Below are 12,237 nucleotides of genomic sequence, written 5' to 3' on the forward strand. Positions count from 1 at the left end.
TAGTAGGAGTAGGACTCCTACTAGGAGGGGGAAGGAAGTGGGGAGGGAGAGGGAAAGGGGGGCGCCGCCCCCCCTCTCCTAGTCCAATTCGGACCAGGGGGGAGGAGGCGCACGGCCCACCTTTGGCTGCCCCTCTCTCTCTCTCCACTAAGGCCCATATGGCCCATTACTACTCCCGGGGGGTTCCAGTAACCCTCCGGCTCTCCGGTTTTCTCCGAAATCATCCAGAACACTTCCGGTGTCTGAATATATCCGTCCAATATATCAATCTTTATGTCTCAACAATTTCGAGACTCCTCGTCATGTCCGTGATCACATCCGGGACTCCGAACTAACTTCGGTACATCAAAACTCATAAACTCATAATATAACTATCATCGAAACCTTAAGCGTGCGGACCCTATGGGTTCGAGAACAATGTAGACATGACCGAGACACGTCTCCGGTCAATAACCAATAGCGGAACCTGGATGCTCATATTGGCTCCTACATATTCTACAAAGATCTTTATCGGTCAGACCGCATAACAACATACGTTGTTCCCTTTGTCATCGGTATGTTACTTGCCCGAGATTCGATCGTCGGTATCTCAATACCTAGTTCAATCTCGTTACCAGCAAGTCTCTTTACTCGTTCCGTAATACATCATCTCACAACTAACTCATTAGTTGCAATGCTTGCAAGGCTTTATGTGATGTGCATTACCGAGAGGGCCCAGAGATACCTCTCCGACAATCGGAGTGACAAATCCTAATCTCGAAATACGCCAACCCAACATGTACCTTTGGAGACACCTGTAGAGCACCTTTATAATCACCCAGTTACGTTGTGACGTTTGGTAGCACACAAAGTGTTCCTCCGGCAAACGGGAGTTGCATAATCTCATAGTCATAGGAACATGTATAAGTCATGAAGAAAGCAATAGCAACATACTAAACGATCGGGTGCTAAGCTAATGGAATGGGTCATGTCAATCAGATCATTCACCTAATGATGTGATCCCATAAATCAAATAACAACTCTTTGTCAATGGGTAGGAAACATAACCATCTTTGATTAACGAGCTAGTCAAGTAGAGGCATACTAGTGACACTCTGTTTGTCTATGTATTCACACATGTATTATGTTTCCGGTTAATACAATTCTAGCATGAATAATAAACATTTATCATGATATAAGGAAATAAATAATAACTTTATTATTGCCTCTAGGGCATATTTCCTTCAGAATTGACAACTCAGCTGCTAATACTTGAGAATATTCTTTAGCTCCCCTTGTGTCGAATCAACAAATTTGGGTTGAATACTCTACCCTCGAAAATTGTTGCGATCCCCTATACTTGTGGGTTATCAAGACAACCTCAGTTGAGATAGTCCAATTTGTGAAGGTTTTTTCATGCAAAGATCATTAGATCAAGTTTATCATTTTATATCATAACTATGTAACATAAAAAGGCTATATGCGCATGTTTTTCATTTTTTTGATTTTTTTTGAATTAGTTATACACATTTGAATGTTCGGTCAAACCTTTCAAAACCCCATTGACTGCCTCCAAAACCCATGTAACCCTAGTGCCAAACGTCCACCGTCGATCTAACCCTAACGCCAAACTACGGTCGTCGGATAGGCTTTCTAGAAGGATTCCGCAGGGGCGATCTGTGGGAGCCCTGATTCTCCAATCTGATTGGCCATCGTTTTTTCTCTCTGACGAATAGATAATGTTAAGCGGGGGAGCATCTAAGTGACCGTTGGGCCAAGCGGATCGGGCCCGGTAGAGCCTGGCGTGCGTGCGCACGGCCGTCGAGAGGGGGGATGGGCTGCATGCGAGAGGGTCAATGACATGTGGGCCATCCCTATCCCATGCATGCCGTGCAACGTCGCAGCCTAGCTATTCTGTGCTCGTGTGACATAGCCTAGCCATTTGCATGCGGGCTTGCATGCACGCATCGACGCAGTAAAGCACGGTAGGGGCGCAGCGTATAGGTACCTCGCATCTAAGCTATTTTAACAAATGCATGATTGAACAAGACGGACGCGTCGGTGGTGCAGCTCCTTTTTCAGTGTCACGCGCGGATGAACGGGCCTGTGCCTCTTTGGATGCTCTGCCCGCCGTTTTTTGAATTAATGCCCGCATTTACTTATGCCAGTGCGAACGGAGAAGAGAAAACGATCGAGAAGGCACCGTGTACACATTGACCACGGCTGCAACGCGGCTATAAAAGGGCACCATTTCCTCATCCTCTCACACTCATCTCTCAAGCCTCCTCCCCTTCTTCTTTTCGAGCCAAATCCACCACTTGAGCCACCATGCAGTTCAACGGCCCTATCTACCGTCGCCCTCGCACCATGCCGGAGAGGCAGTACCCGGCCGGAGTCGTCATCGAGAATAGCCTGAGGGTGTGGGCCATCTCAAGGTGGAGGGGCCCTAGAGAGTTGGCTCGCTTCTTCCTCCAAGCCGGCTACCGCCACCTCCCTCCGGGCACTCCGCCCATGTTCCACCTCCACGAGCAGTACGATGGCAACGCCAATGGCTTAGTCATCGGCCTCTACGTCACCTTCACCAACCCCTACGACGCTCACCACCTCCTCGGTGAGGTGTTCTGGTGTGGATGCGAGTTTATCGCGTTCACGACCTACAACATCTTCACCAACTTCCACCACATCTTCCCTCACACCAACGGCATGCACACCCTCCCCTACCAGATGCCGGAGAACGACGAGTGAGGGGCGCCGGCTAAGGAGGAGGGGCCCAAGGAGGAGGGGCCAAGGAGTTGTTCAAGTGTGAGTCTTCTATCTATCTAGTTTGTGTTTGTGTTGGTTCGGGCGTGTGTGCCCGTGTCTTCTATCTATCTAGTTTTAATTATTTTCCTTTCTTGTTTTATGAACTATATGTAGTGGGGGGATGCCCCTCTATATATTCTATCTATCTATGCTACTAGGGTACCCGATGCCCCTCTATCTATCTATATGTTTTTTCGGTCCTAAAGTTTCTCCATTGCATTTTATTTATGTGGCCATGTGTACTAAAAAATGCACTAAAACATGATCCAATCATATAAGTTGTTGTTAGCACATGTCTAGTTAATTATCTTCCTTTTATGTTTTATGCACTATATGTTGTAAGGGGATGCCCCTCTATGTTGTGAGGAGATGCTACTAGGGGCACAGTAGATGTCTTCTTTTTTTGAGAGGGGCACAACCTTTTTCGTTTGAAACACACGAGTAAAAACTTTGAAAACACCATAGCACAAGTCAAAAAAATAATTAAAAAATGGTGCTTGGTTGAAATAAACTAGAACCAAACAATTGCAACTTTTTTGGTTCACAAAGACTGCAAGTTAGATTGCTAACTAGAACCAACCTTTTGCTTTAGCCGAAATAACACGGGACCCTACCATCGGACACGATAGCTTATGCATAAAAATAGCTCAAATAATTATCAGATGAGTTATCTCAAAAAAGGTGACTGCAGGAAACTTAAAATTTGTGAAATAACCTAAAGCCGAAAAGATATATCGATGTCAATGACCGTGTGCACTTTTTTTTGCACTAGCTACACTTCTTTTATCAATGGGCCTGGATATGTTCTATTCGGCCTTGCCTGGGCCTGGCCTTTTCGGGGAACTGTGGACAAACCTTTTTTTCCTTTTCTCCCTCTATCACTGAAACTGAAACTGATGACGAACTGAAGAACTAAAAAAACGGAGCCGAAATAGAGTGGAGAGGACATGCTGAATTCGTACAGCGCAACACTTTTATTCAAATATACATATCATTACGATTACAAATGATGCCCAATCTATTCACTTACGACTAATTATCATCACATAAACAAATGCGAGCGCAATTACACAAACATAAAAAGTCCGGCTATCAGCCCCACCAAATTGCCATGCTTCTGCAATTCGATGAGTTTCTTCATCTGCTTGTTCAGCTTCTTCAGCTCTGCTGTCACTACTGCATCCCCCATAGTAGCCCCAATGGAATGGGCAGATCTAGGGGCCCCAGATCCAGACGCGCCCGATCCAAACTTGCCCAACTTCTCCGCCTCCAACGGTAAATCGAGCTCCCCTGATGCACCCTCCAGTTGAATCCGCTCTATGTACTCATCTAGCCACTCAAAATGGGTGCATTACTTCAATTTCTGAAATTGGAAAGATGAACCCTAAATCCCAAATCTGATGAAAAATGGGGAAAAATTGGGCAAATATGAAATTGGGAGACAAAAACCAAATTGGCATATTGAGAAGTAAAATCTCACCTTTCCCTGCTCTGGTTTGCTCTCGCATGTCACGAATTCCCGCCCAAGGTTGCCATTCTTGTCGGTCATTGTGACTAGCCGCTTCAGGGGTGCGATACGTGGGCATGCAGGGCACCTTGTCATGGGCACTGCGCCATAGCGCGGCCATGAGCGGCGGGAGGCTGAAGCGGAGCTCGACATTGCTAGGTTGCGGCCCAGAACGGTGTTGCTGCGCGTCGTCACCGGAGAAGAAGAACAACAACGGCCGGGGAGGGGGGAGGGGGGAGGATGGGCTTAGGTGCTGCACGGCTCGGGGCACGGCTCAGTGTCCTCTTGTACCAATGCTGACCTGGATAAGTTAGTGGGTCCCATGCTGTGGGTCCCGCTCACCTGACCAATGCTGAGTTGGATAAGTTAGTGGGTCCCATGCTGTGGGTCCCGCTCACCTGATTCGAGTTTTAAACATGTGTCTTTGGATTAGGCAGCAGTGTCGCATGGGAGCTATTTTTTCCAACGCAGATGTCGCATGAGAGCTATTACAGCCAACAACGTCGCATAAGAGACAATTTACACCAACGATGTCGCATGGGAGCTATTTGCCCGAATAATTCAGATCCGGTGTTGCCTTGGCCGGTGAGATGCAATCTATGAATGACAACTTGATGTAGGGGGGTATGGTTGCGCAATGGTGGCGGCTGATTTTCTAGACAACGCATGTAGTTACTGGATCGCCAAAAAGTTGTGGCGATAACATGATATTGACTTCAATTTTGTGGTGCTTCTTGAGTACCATGTCTCGAACTCTAGGTGAAAACCTAGGTCTGACCCGAGTTGGTTATTCCTAGCAATGAAGATGTTTTTGTGTCGTTACCTTGTTGAAGGCATTGCTCCGATAAGCTTGCACTAGTTCTTCAGGGTGAAAAGTGAATCTAGACTTGCGTGGTTTTGATGCTAGTGGCGCTTGATCATCGCTCTCTTCCAGGAGGTGTCTTTGTGTGAAACATCATTGTCCTTGTGGTGTTAAGAGATGGTCGGTGCAGATATGGATGTTGTTGTAGTTTGTCTTATATGATTTTGCTATTTGTTGGCGTGTTTAGTTGTGTTTGTGTGTGTGTGTGCACGCGTGTGTGTTGGTTGTGTGCATCTTAACTATCTAGATATCAGGTATGTGCTCATTGTATTTGTATCCTCTCGATATTCATTTTGAGTCAATAAAATTTATCTTTTGTGAAAAATAACTGGAGTCAAAAAATTTGCTGCCAAAACCTAGGATGTATGGCACACGTCGGATTCAAAGGAGCCTGCCATGGCCTCCGGGAAACCCAGGTTGAAGCACAAGGTAGCTGGATTAGGGAATTGTTTTTCATCTTTGGAGAGAAAATAGTGATAAAACTGGCAGGAGAGAGGAACGAGGGAAAGTGGGCCGGTCTAGCCAAATCCAATGCGCAGCCCTCCGTCGACGACTACGCACCACCTTGGGACCATTAAAACCATTCAGCTGTGCATCAAAGGCGACAGCTCAAGATAGCCATGTCGTTTGCTTTTGTTTCGCTGGTAGGCTTTCCTTCCCATACACGCTTCTTCCTCTTTTGTCTCTCTGTCTCTTTCATTTTTCCTCCTTTCAACTAGGTTGCGGCAGCCGCCGCCGCCACCGCCGCTGCCCCATCGCCCCTCTGGCGCTGCCGACCGGAGAAAGGCCTGCTTCTCCTCAGGGTCTTCACTTTTGTGGCTAATCTGATAGGAAGGGCGGCGCTGCTCCTTCCTCGACAGCAAGGCGGGTGTCCCGCGCGCTCGGCAGCGAGGGAGAGGCTGCCACCTCTCCTCACCTCCTCCCATGTTCCCAGCTCGACCGCCACCATGAGCTCACCGGAGGCCAGCGCGGCCGTGCCGCCCGCCGACTCGGAGCCGCCGCCGCCGCCGTGGGAGCCCATCAGTGGGGCGCGCGTCGATCTGCCGCCCAACCCGGAGGACGCGCTCGAGGTGTTCGTCGACGGCCATACCGTGCGGATCCCCAATGGCTTCTCCGTTCTCCAGGCCTGCGAGGTCACGGCATCGACATCCCGCGCTTCTGCTACCACTACCGCCTCTCCATCCAAGCATGGCGAGCCTCCCCCTCCGAGGTCCTGGCTGCCGGCCTCCTAGCACGGTGGACCTCCCCCATCATCATTCTCTGATTTAGAGGCTACAGCTTCCGACACTCCGATCTTCTGCAGCGGCTGGCGGTCGTGTCAACTCACTGCTTATCTCGTCCATCTCCAAGCCTCCAATATGTTAAGTCCTCAATTCCTCTTCCTCAGTTCCTCATGTTGTCAATCTATCGTGGTTAGATTGAGTTTCAAAAAGGAAAAGCCTTGTGTTGATTGAGATTCAAAATGAAATGGAAAAAGCTTGGTTCAATTTTGGTTGACGTGGTTCCTTACATGTATTCATGGGCAGATATAACTTAAATGTATGTTTGTTTTTTTACAATAGAAGGCTAGCAAGATATATTTATCAGGATCGGTGCCTAATATGCACTATGGATGTTTAAATTTGATTGCCGCTGGGTGCTGTAGCATGTAGACTGAAGTCTGAAATGTTGTTCTTATGTATTTTGGGTGACGAATTTGATGCTTATGTTAAATTTTTGGGGGTTTCTTGGGGGAAGAAAATAGTGGAAGTTAATTTATTGGCATCAGTTAGCAGTTAGCACTGCTGGTTTAGGATCTTCATCGTGAACGTCTTTAGCTAATGGCTTTGCTATTTGATCATGGGGAGAGTGCCAGAGAGCATAATATTAGGCTTCTTCTTGGGATAATAATAGTAACATGAGTTTGATCTTATTTGCATGGCAAATGATGAGTGCAAGGAAGGAAAGGTGCACATGATCAACGCTGAAGATGTCTTCAAGGCGCTCTATGAGATTGAGTTCCCAGAGTTTGTTGAGCCCCTGAGAACTGCATTGTAAGGTCAGTGTTGTTGTCTACTTGTCTCCATTCTGTTAGTCTGTTACTCTTGCTCAGTTGTGTCCATCAAAGATACATTCTTTGGGTTTAGATGCTGCATGGATAAGTAACTCTATGTGACAATGCAAATGAAGGTGAAGTGGCAAAGTCCGTAGATTATTAGTGAGAATCTGGGAGCATAAATAGATAGAAGTTGCTAACAACAATGGAATTTTATTGTCTCTTTATATCCTTATGAACGAGGGGTTGTGTGAATTTTGAAATTCCTTTGGCTGTAGAGAATAGCTATTGTATTTACACACAATTGTTATAAAATGGGAGAATAAATAAATAGTGAACAACAATGCAATTCTATTGGCTCTATATCCTTATGAATGTGGTATTACATTAATTTCGGATTCCTTCGCCTGTGGCGAGTAGCTTTTGTATTAGGACACAATTGTGATAAAAGAACATTCAGATTTATTCTATTGCACTCAACTCTTTCTGCAATTTCAAAAGCAAAAAATGAAGCCTGGAGCATAATGGAGGAAACTAGATAAAAAAACAGTACCGCAGGAGCAAAACGGCGCAACGGATGATGCCAACGTAGATGAAGATTAACTTCTTTGACCTTGTGGTAGGCTGAATCTGAATCACATTAATGGGTGACCTTTCTCGTGATCCTTTTTCTGAAACCATTAGACAATGACTTAGACTGACATTTTGGTAGTTGTGTAAGCTGAAACATGATGCTAAGCTGAACAATTACTGTCTTTTTTCTTTGCGTGAGATCACATTTTGGTAGTTGCAAAGCCTAAACCATGATGCTTTTTGTTGCTTCTGTAGTCTCTAAGGAAGTTGTAAGATAATGTACTTAAGCTAAGTTTCTTCTGTTTCAATAAAACACAGGTTGGTAGTTGCATAACTTGAACCATGATGCTTTCTTGCCACTGCTGTAGTCTCTAATGGAATTGCGAGATAATTTAGTTAAGATAATCTCATTGGTCTGCACTCTCAAAAAATCAGAAGAGCCATTTAGAAAAAGGTAGGGTACTATTATACATTGGTCATGTAATGTACAGATTAAGACACAACTAACAAAAAATATAATTGTGACACTTCAGACTTGCAGAGTTTTTTGTTGTTGAAATTTCGTCCACATGAGGTCGTCCTCCTCTCTGGTTTTGCTGATTCCGACGGCGTCGGCTAGACCTACAGGTTCTCTCCCTCTCACCCTGATCTGCACTTCCTGTGAGTTCCCTTTTATTTCGTCTCTCATCATCTCCACATGATTCTCGCATATCGTTGTATTAGCTTGAGTTTGTGGTACCTGCAATTTATACCGAAACTTAATCTTGAGGCCAGGATTCCATGCCCTTTTCACTTGAGCTGATTTACCGCTTAATATTTGATGCGTCATGCATTCTTTTGATTGAAATTTATATTTTTTATGACGCCATTGGCAATTCAGTACCAATAATAGGAATTTACTTTGCAGGATATCTGTGGCATTTGTTCTTATTAGGGTGTCAATGCTGGCGATGAAAAGATTATTAATGCTCTTATTTGGGTGTCAATGCTGGAAGCTGCTCATGAGAAATGTAACTTGAAGGTCCTCTGCAGTGCTATATTTTTTAGAACTTTGGTTTTAATTAAGAACAATAGGAAGTGATTCCATGCTTGTACTTGACTTCATGTGCTTCCTTGGACTTGATATCTCCTGTTTTTATTGTGAGAGTAATTAGTCGCATTATATATCACAAGGAATTCTACTAACCATGTAAAAGGCATAATGACAAATTGAGTACAGATCTATCTGAATTGTTTTGGACACTAATGCTGTTTCTAAGGTTACATCTTCACCATCAGTCTTATCAAAGACAGGTTTCCTATCAACTAGATACTTTTAACTTCTATAGATTATATCATGGTCGCGGAGAATAACTTCAATAATTATATCTTGTATTCATGGGTATTTTTGTCCTCCTTTCATCTTCTTGGCTGAAAATCATTTATAGTTGTGTAAAATGCTTGATTTTACCCCCTTTCTTGCGAAAAATGGTTTGCTTGCAGAATCTGCCCATTATTAAGAAAATGTCTTATGTTGATAGGTAAGTTCAAAGTTAGTTAGAGATATATCATTGCTACCTTTCCCTCCTTGTACACCTCCTTTGATTTTGCATCCTGTTACAGTTGTTGTTTAAATTTTGTAGCATGTTGACTTATACTGTTATACAATACAAGACATACTTACCGAAGATTTGATACACATGAGCTAATTGTGTGACCTCTTCCCTAACATTTTGACACACACAAGCTAATTCTGTAGCAGGAGCTAATTCTGTAGGATGACCTCTTCCCTAACATTTTGATACAAATGTTCACTTTCAGGTATAATATATCTATTCAATGTCGAGCCTCTGTCCCCCTCTTCCAAAAGTTTGCTTGATCGCGCCCGCGCCATGGCCGCCGAGCTCCTTTTTGCTCCACCCGCCAACCAGATCGGCCGATGAGGCGGATTGCCTCGAGGCGGTGGACCATGGAGGCAAGGAGGTCATCCATGGTGTGTGCATCCCCGACATTCGCTCATATTTTCCTCCTCCGCTTCACGGACGCCGGGGACTCGGGCATGGCCGCCGCCACACCCCCGCTCCCGCTGACCTTGAACTGGCGGTTCTGTTTCAGTTTTGCGTTGTCTGATTTTGGTTCCGACGATTCTTGAGTAACCTGAATTCACTTCTTCCAAGGGGTGACAGTCAGCTGCGTGACATGAATTTTGACACTGTATGAGAGTCATCCTTTGCAACAACTGATAGCTATATTCTTGATACTAATCTATTACTGTATCAACAACATGAATGGATCAAATCAAAATCTTCTTTCAAGAGTAAATGGTGCTTCTGTTGCATCTTGTGAAAACAACAATTACAGTATTGATAAAGAAACCAACTCATCTGAGATTAAATCAGCAAATAAGGTAGCATGTCCTCTAATTAGATTTTTGTTCTCCAAGTTTCTTTCAATCAATTCTTTACCGTGTGCTTTTAGGTTTCAAACAATATTTATGGTTGTTCGGATGAAAAGAATTGGCGAGCATGATTTTCCTTGTCCTCTCAATAATATGATACAACAACCGAATAATTGTGCTCGTGAAACAAGAAAATGACCAAAAGCTAGCATCACAGTTTATGAACCTGACATGGGTGTCTATTTAACTTCTGATATGAGTTCTTTTGTTCGGCTATATTCTTCTGCAACAGTCACTACAGGAACAAATCATCTTGTTCTTCTTTTGGAAAGTTATATGGTCAACTGGTGCATATTTATTGATCTTTCAATTTGTTACCAGATACTTACGCCACTTCCGGCAAATCGTTTTCCGAAACTGAATCAAGTGAGATCAATACTGAGTACAAGAAGAAAAGAATTCCATCGGTTTCTACATCATTACTACTTTTACTGGGTGTGAAAGCGGCAAGTGTTCCTTCATGCCATTTTTTTTGCTTCCCATATTGTGGACTACTTTATTTCAGCACAAACATTAGTTATTAACATCAACTTTTCCCATGTATTTTAAAACTAATTGATTTCCCTTCATCAAAAGCGGACAATTGAGGGCTCTTCTATTATCAAGCTGCTCATGTTTTGTGCCAAGAGTTGCAAGTTAACTTATTAATAATTGGATACGGGCATATCTTAGATTTTGAGATTGGACAAAATACTGAATCAAATGGTAACTAGAGGAAAACAATTGCTCCAGATACATCATTTTTTTCTTCACCTCATCTGGTCTTTCTCTGAGATGGCGTTGTCAAGATTACTCTTGCGCTGTTTTTCTAGATCTTGCTATTTCTCTGCTTCTATGCATGAACCTAAACATGTCCAGTATTTTGCATGCCTTTGCTTGCTACACTAATATGCAGGTTTTGTGAAATGATGAACAAGACCTCTTATTTTCAAAGTATATGCTAGAGAGTACTCATTGAATTTATAAAGATGAAGTGTTTGTAAAATTGCTTAATATCTTATGTCTTGCTTGTGCAGTTGAGGATGGTTCGGAGGGCACCAGGAGAGAGATTGTATCATATTTCCTGTCAGCTGTGCTCTGGATCTTCTCCTATTCATATAAATAACAACACATTCCTATGAAGGAATTCATATAGCTTACATTTCATTGCATCTCCTATGTCATTTTTAATTGGTTATATGCATGTGTTGTTGCAGAATTGTTTCTAAGACAGGCCGGTTACTATAATTAATTGAAGCAGAGTTCTTGCTTGATAATTGATGGTGATGGTGTTATATTTTTAACCACTTCCGCTTATCTACACTGTCACGTTAATAACTACAGCAGCTTGGTTAGTGCGCACAGCAACGCCTCAAGAGGCGCCACCAGGTGGCGCCCCAACTTTTTTACGGTACCCTATACAGCAACACTCTCGGAGAACTTTCCCGGAGGATTTGGACTGAACATTGAGGGAGTTTATTTATATTAGGATAGTTGCATGCATAGGGTTATGCAGCATAAAACAATAAAAAATCGTCCTATGCACCAACCCAGGACAGGACCGCTATGAAGATGTATAAAAAGTTTGATCGGATCGTTACCAACTTTAGTAGCGGCAGAAGAAGAGTTTGTGACTATCGTTGGTGCAGATTCCCGCAGCTAAGATCTACAACCTTCCAACCATGAGAATTTTCTCCCTCGAACAGAAGCAAAATATATCTATTAACCTAACCCCACAAAATTACAACACCCTACAATGAAGAGTGGAGCAAGTCAACAAACCTTGCTAGGACGAAGCTTAGCCCAGTAGCTGACATCGCCCCCCCCCCCCCCCCCCCCCCCCCCTTTATGGTACCCAGTAGTGAATATAGACCATCCATCCACGAAATCCAACGGCCATGACTGTTCTCAACCACCAGTATACATGTTCTGCAGTTCAGCCCGTCCCCGACCCACACCGGCCGTTGTTCTTGTCCACTGACGCTGGTAGAGTTCCGGTGGCCACCGATGTGCCTTCTCTTCCTTCCCCAGCCCGTCTTCACTCCCTTGCAAGCTTGAATCAT

General features: G+C 44.1%; 1 long non-coding RNA gene across 1 annotated transcript; it reads left to right on the forward strand.

The window, feature by feature from the left end:
* Positions 1-5,778: 5,778 nt before the first annotated feature.
* Positions 5,779-11,437, forward strand: LOC123164146 (uncharacterized). The gene is made up of 6 exons (XR_006482201.1): positions 5,779-7,188; positions 8,077-8,212; positions 8,292-8,385; positions 8,666-8,779; positions 9,559-10,144; positions 10,517-11,437. It is a non-coding gene; the product is annotated as an uncharacterized lncRNA (long non-coding RNA).
* Positions 11,438-12,237: the final 800 nt, after the last annotated feature.

This window comes from Triticum aestivum, chromosome 1A (genome assembly GCF_018294505.1).
Source record: "Triticum aestivum cultivar Chinese Spring chromosome 1A, IWGSC CS RefSeq v2.1, whole genome shotgun sequence".
Classification (NCBI taxonomy): domain Eukaryota; kingdom Viridiplantae; phylum Streptophyta; class Magnoliopsida; order Poales; family Poaceae; genus Triticum; species Triticum aestivum.